Below are 7,795 nucleotides of genomic sequence, written 5' to 3' on the forward strand. Positions count from 1 at the left end.
TATTATATGCATCAATTAAACAAACTAACACATGATCAAACATTCCCACAACATAGCAATCATTGCATCTCAACCTAAAAAAGTTTGAATAAGTAATCTAACTCTTATAAACATTCATACTAATTCATTCCTCAAGCATTAAAATTCATCAAATAAAACTTTAAATCACGGGACTCAACCTAGGTGGATGCCATTAACCATATATTCAAACAAAAAAAGGTACAAACTTAATCTGAGCTAAGCTGTAGAGTCTTAGATGCCTTACAAAACTTTGATCTATTAAAGACCCTGTCCGAGACTTGTGCATGAAAATAAACACATCCGTATGCTGAGTAATAGATACTCAGTGGTGCTAACATAATTTAATTTCAAAACATAAAACATTAAGTAAATATGCATAATAATAAAATGCATATTAAAAGATTACATTATACCAAATCATTAATAATGGATAACCATAATTTCATTAGACATTCATATATCACATATCATCATACCAAGTCATTAATTATTAGTCCTCCATAAGTTATATTTTCCTTATACTGCCATTCGTATCACCTTTTACGATTAGTAATCATAATAATGCCTAAAACACATAGTAAGATATCATCGTATTTATAAGTCACATATCACTTTACCAAGTCATATTTTTGAGTCATATTTTAACTATAATTCATTAACATACTTTTTTCACATTTTCGTTTCGTGCCATTTTATATTTACCAAATTTTAGCCCCTATTAACCGAATTTATACTCAACAATCAGGTATACAAGACACATCCAACACACCATGTAACCAACTAACACATCAATGGCTCGTTAGAGTATATCCATCCAACGCACTAAGGGCTTGATAGAGTAGGGACCTCAGGCATCAAATCATATCCAACCAACACACCAAGGCATGAAAGTGCAAGACTTGAAGGCATAAATCTCCGTCAAATCCCCACATACACTACATACCCTAATTGACATGCCAACTATACTTGACTATATTTGACATCGTTTAATAGGGCATATTCCAAGTATAATAGTATAACATATAACCTAATCATATCATATCATTTCATTATACTAAACAGATCATATGAAAATCATCATGACATAATAACATTAATGTTTCTTACCACAATAACTCAACCAAAACTTACCGCTTCTGTGATAGCCCAAAATAGGGCCTAATCGGAATAGTGGTTCCGTAACCACAAATCTGAAGTAAAATAGTTTAATTTTATAAATTTTTAGGACTAAATTAAGAAAAATGCAAAGTGTATCTAGTTAGTGATTAAATGACTTAACTGAACTACTGCATGAAATTGGAAGTGTTTATGTGGCAAATAGGCCATAAATTAGTGTTATGAACACAGAAGGGTAATTCTAGAAAAATATCTAAGTAAATGGGTCAAGGGAATTTTTGTCAAAATTAAAAAAATAAAAGACAAAATAAGATGAAAATAAGTGTTCATCTTCTTCAAAGGAGATGCTTGCTACCAAAAATTTCATGTTACTATAAGCTAGGGTTCTTGATTTTTCTAAGCTATATTGTAAGTGATTTCTTTCCCCGTTTTTAATTATTTTCATATTTTTATGCTTATTGAAGCTTGAATTTCACGTTTCTACCATTTATTTTAAATGAAATTAAAGTTTAAAAATTTACCCATTCATGATATAGTTGTAATTTGATGAGTGATGATAGATAATGAATGTTTGAAGTGCTAATTTGATAAGTGTTAAGTGTAAATTCCCGGTTGAACTTAGGAATAGAAGTAGATACAAGTGACATGTCACTAGAGACCAGTGTTACAATGTTACAGTGAGTCCTAGGTGTTGGGTGATATAGCATGTGTTGCAGACACCTGACAGCTTGTATGAGCAGGCCCGTGGACATTTCCAGTGTTATTGATTAGTGGTAGCTTCCTCGAGAAAATCAAACGATCAGAGAATTATTGTCAAACTGAAAACAAACTTAAAGAGATGAAAAAGAAGAGAAGACCAATATTCGACAAACAGTTGATCAAAAGGAGTAGAGGAAGAAGAGCAATTCGGACAAAAGATGCAACAAGAAACTACTTCAATATTATTCGGTCAAGGTTTAGAAAAATGGAGGAGAAAAAAGAACGACCAAGATAAGAGGGAGAAGAGAAGAGAATTTGGCAGAGGAGGGAACCCCAAAAAGCTATTCGGCCAAAAAAATAGGTAAAAGGGAAGAGCAACCAAAAGAAAAACTTGAGAGGTACCCCAAATCTTAGCAAAAATTCAGCACTTAAAAGTAAAAAAAGGAAAACTACATAGAACCTAAAAGAAAAGTACACCAACAAGAGCAGTCTCCCCTCTGTCCGAATTTCTTGAGTTCCAACATCCACTTTCGGCACACATCTCCTCAACCCTTACTTCCCTTGATTTTTTCCTAATATCTATCCCCTTATCCCTCCTTGATTTACTCCACCGATTTCTCCTCAACTCCCCCAACAACTCCATTCATATTCTATTGAAACTCCCCTTAGCTGTGTTTCAGTCCAACTCAACTACCTACACAACTCAAGCAACAAAATAAATATTTCATTGCGCAACCCAATACTTGAACCTCAGACCTCACAGTTACACAACACGCCACCTTGCCACTAGACGACAAGATCTTTTTGTGTCATAAAACAAGCACTATTATTTATAAGGCCTATATGCAAGTGTCTAGATTCATTTTAGAGCAAAACTAAAAATTTTGCAGAAGCCAAAACTTGAACCCAGGCTTCTCAAGCACTCTCATATACACCCAAATCACTTAGCCATTAAAGCAAACAGGTAATTTACGTCATATCATGCAAAGTAATTAAAGACCTAAATTTTTGGGGCATTACATATACTATTGTTCGATAGCTTCGCTTAGCTTTGTCATACTTAGTTTTGTGACCATTAATTTTTCAGTGCTGCCTCATTGTTTTAGAAAAAAACTTTCTGAAACTGAGATAAAATTTGTCAACATCTCCTCAAGGATCAGCTTTTTCTCTTGCTGATAAGGTTGTTGAAAGCCTGGAAGGAATTGTGCTATCTAGTTTCCTTGACCACCCCAAGAGAAATTGGGATGTTTCCTCCAACCTCCGTTATAGTTAATACTATAAGGGTTATGCTAAGGATTATAGTTATTACCCATATAATTAACTTGCTCATTCTCTGTGCTAGGACCAAAGGGTAAGCATTCAAGATTATTCATTCCACATCCATTTGGATCGCATTGCATCACCAGATTTACCTTCGTAGAAAAATATAAACCATCAATTTTCTTATTTATTACTTCTACCTGGTTTGATAAAATGATGACTTCACCAAGATTAAAAACACCAGTTGCTTTCATTGGTTTTGTCCTCATGACTTGCCACTGATAATTATTCTGTAACTCCTTAAAATTTCTAATTTCGTTATTGTGAAAATATAACACAAATATCTTTCAGCTTTAGTGGTTATGTGTTATGGGAGTGTTTGGGAGGTCCTAAGTTCAAGCCTTCGCTTGGGCAAATTTTGGTATTTTGAATGAATTAGGCCTTACTCTTATTTAGTAGGCTTTTATTTGATTGTCGGGTAAATTACATCAGGATGGGCCTACTGGTCTGGTGGTTAAATAGTGTGTTATTATCGTGGAGGTCTTCTGTTTGAATCCTTATACAGACAAGGGTATTATTATTATTATTTTGCTCAGATTTCAGGAAAGAGTTGTGTAATAGGGGGATTCTAAGTAGTGGATGTATAGTGGGAATTAGGGGAGATGATTTAGGGATAGAGCTGTGTAATACAGTCCCCAGACTGTATCTAACTGAATTCTATTGATTATCTGTATGCATGTTTTCTGTGGGGATTACAAACTAAGTTTCTGAAAACTCACAGTTTCGTTGTTTAATCTATACATGAATCCCCAAACTTGACGGGTTGGTACAGGGGAGGACTCGACGGTGGCCACATGTAAATTGTAGACTATTTTCCGTTAATGCTTAGAATTTATTAGTTATTTGGGGTTTTTGATGTATCTTCTGGACTATGGACTGGTTGACATTAAATTTGAGACTTTATACTATTTTTTATGAATTTTTTTTAAAACTGCAGGTCTACAAAACACTTTTTTTTAAAACTAAGATTTTTCGTAAATAAAAACAATTTTCCCTAAATTAATTGGTTACAAAAGCTTCTGCTAAGAGACAAGTTTTAAAGCAAATTGAGAAGTTTTTTTTTTGAATTCAATAAAAGCTAACTTACTGTAATGGTTTTTAAACTCGACAATCTTGTCATCATATCCTTTCCATGTGATATCGCCAGATTCAGCCGTAATGTCTAGGCCGGGTTTGGGGTGTTACATTTAGTGGCATTAGAGTCAAGTTACAAAACTAGGTTGTGGATTTGGGTTTTAAAACCTGGTTTTAAAGAGATGATTTTTAAATGGTTTGAAATATTTTTGAATGAGTATGTGGTATACCTAGTCTCCGGCGCCGATTCTATAAGTGTTCTAAAAACTCTTATAAGTTTTTAAAAATATGAGTAATATATTCTGAAACTACTATCGGTAGTACACTGTATTTAGAACACTATAGATAGTGTATATTGAAGACAGTAGGAAAACTAAAAACTGTACTAAGACTGTGATTCGTGATAACAAACTCTAAACTTCTGATACAGTTTTACATAAAATATCTACTAATAGATATCGAAACTGTAACTGATTCATAAAACTGTTAACACAGATAAGCTACGAATTATAAGATGAGTGCACGAGGTATCTGCGGACGGGGTACTAGAGGCCGAGGTAGAGGCCGTAGAGGGGCTCGAGCTAAGTCCTCGTCGTTAGGCAGCATGCCAAATCTGGATACGAGCAAGATGCCGGTTTCACCAACTACAAAGACTAAGTCTCATGATCGCACGGCCAGGGACGACGCCTTGTCCCAGGCTATGCTGAGGTCATTAGAGAGGGTCACTCGGCTGAATACTGGATTTGGGGGCTGAGGGTCGGTTACGGAACGTGTTTGGTTCAATAGGGCTGAGTTATTTAGGTATGTCACTAGAGTTACCCTTGTCGTGGCCGAGTACTAGATGGAGGCCACGAAAAGAGTCATGGACGATCTGGACTTTACCCCTGAATAGAAATTGAATGGGTTATTTCCTTACTTCACGATGAAGCATACCAAGGGTGGTTGATCGTTAAGGAGGGCACTCAGTCTGAACGACTGACTTGGGATTTCTATAAGTCTGATTTTCAAGGTAAATATGTAGGGGCAAGCTACATTGACGCTAGAAGCTGTGATTTTTTGAAGCTCACGAAAGGGGATCGTTCAGTGGCTGAGTATGAGGCCGAGTTTCTGAGATTGAGCCACTATGCGCGAGGCATGGTGACAACTGAATATGAATGTTGTGTCCACTTCGAGGATGGACTCAAGGACAGTTTGAGAGTTTTGATAGCTATGTAGAGGAAGCGTGGCTTTTCAGTACTGGTAGAGAAGGCGACGATCGCCAAAGAGGTGAAGCGCGCTGAGCGCCAAAACTGGGATAAGGAGAGAGGTAAGAATTAGAGGGATTCGAAGCCCTCGAGTTTTCCGATGAGGCCTAAGAAAAAGGTTAGATCTGGTGGGCTAGTTAGAGTTTTGGGCCCCTGATGCACTTACTGGGATCACGCTTTGTAGGCATTGTGGAAGATGCCATCTGGATGAATGTTGGAGGACTACTGGGGCTTGTTTAAGATCTAGGTCTACTAAGCACCGTGTTTGAGAGTGTCTGTTGAGGGCCGATCAAGTGCAAGCTACCGGTTCTGGTACTGTACAGCCACTAAGGGTAGTTCAACAGTCACCTAGGGGCCGTGGTCAAAGCTAGGGGTGGTAATGGTATGGGTCGTGGGAAGAGAGCACCAGGTAGATGTGCTGGATAGGTTGAGGCGAGACAGCTGACCCTAGTTTATGCTGCTCATCGCCGAGAGGATAGAGATGCTCCAGAGGTCATCACGGGCACGTTTCTTATTTTTGATGTGTCTTACACTACTTGGATAGATATAGGATTTACGCATTCTTATGTTGCCTGTTCTGTTTCCAAAAACCTAGGGATTCCGGTTGAGAGTACTTTTAGTGAGGTGACTGCGCTGAGCACGCTGGGGCAATCTATTAGAGTTAGCAAACTATACAGGGATGTTCCTTTACAGGTTCAAGGGACGGTATTTCTGGTTGATTTGCTGGAGTTTCCGTTTGGGGAGTTCAATATGATATTGGGGATTGACTAGTTGGTCAAGCATCATGTCAGTTTGGACAGCGCGACTAAGAAGGTTGGATTGAGAACTGAAGGGGGTAATGAAGTAGTTGTGATTGGGGAACGTCAGAATTACTTGGCTAACGTGATCTCTACACTAGTAGCTAAGAAACTGGTTCGCAAGGGATGTGAGGCGTATTTGGCCTACGTAACTATGTCTGCTTCTGGGGACTCTACTGTTAAGGACATCAGAACTGTGAGAGATTTTTCAGACATCTTTCCTGAGGAGCTAACGGGTTTACCTCCGAATAGGAAAGTGGAGTTTGGGATTGAGCTTCTCCCTTGTACAGCTCTAGTGTCTATCGCTCCCTATCGGATGGCACTGAAGGAGCTTACGGAGCTCAAGGTTCAAATTCAGGAGTTATTGGATTGTGGGTTCAACCACCCTAGTGTGTCCTCGTGGGGAGTACCGGTACTATTTGTTAAGAAAAAGGATAGATCCATGAGGATGTGTTTCCGCTACCGACAACTAAATAAGTTGACTATTAAGAACAAGTATCCACTTTCGAGGATTGATGATTTGTTTGACCTGTTCCGAGGGCGTCTGTGTTCTCCAAAATTGACTTGTGTTCTGGGTATCATCAGTTGAGGGTTAAGGAGGCTGATGTGCATAAAACGATATTTAGGATTCGCTATGGTCACTACGAGTTCCTAGTGATGCTATTTGGACTGACTAATGCACCGACAGCTTTCATGGATCTGATGAACCAAGTGTTTCAGCCCTACCTGGATTAGTTTGTAGTGGTGTTCATTGATGACTTATTGGTTTATTCGAGGATTGAGGATGAGCATTACGAGCACCTTAGGATTGTTCTTCAGATTTTGAGGGAAAAGCAACTCTATGTTAAGTTCAGCAAGTGCGAGTTCTGGTTACGTGAAGTAACATTTTTGGGTCATGTGGTGTGTGCTGAGGGGATTCGAGTCGGTCCTTGAAAAATTAAGGTTGTATTGGACTGGAAGCAGCCTAAGAATGTGTTTGAGATCCACAGCTTTTTGGGGCTGGTAGGTTATTAACGACGGTTTGTGAAAGGATTTTCACTGATCACAACACCCTTGACTAAGCTGTTATGTAAAGGTGTACCGTTTGACTGGACTAATGCGCAACAAGAGAGCTTTGAGACGCTTAAGATTGTACTGACTGAGGCTCCTATTTTGGTATAGCCTGAACCTGGAAATGAGTTCACGGTTTGTAGTGATACATCATATGTCAGTTTGGGATGTGTGCTGATGTAACACCCCAAACCCAGTCTAAACGTTATGACCGAATCTGGCGATGTCACATGGTAACACTCCTTACCCGTATTCGATGCCGGAATAGGGTACGAGGCATTACTAGAAGACATACATTTGCATACGTATTAAACCAAGTTACAAAATTTCATCCGAATTAAAACTTTTAAATTATTAACATGCTTTTATAATTCTTTACAACATATCCTCGAAATATTATATTCATAACAAATAGGGCCTACAAGACCCGATATTTACTCATGTATTTCAAAGCTTCATTTCCATTTCATTCAA

Source organism: Gossypium hirsutum, chromosome D01 (genome assembly GCF_007990345.1).
Source record: "Gossypium hirsutum isolate 1008001.06 chromosome D01, Gossypium_hirsutum_v2.1, whole genome shotgun sequence".
Lineage (NCBI taxonomy): Eukaryota > Viridiplantae > Streptophyta > Magnoliopsida > Malvales > Malvaceae > Gossypium > Gossypium hirsutum.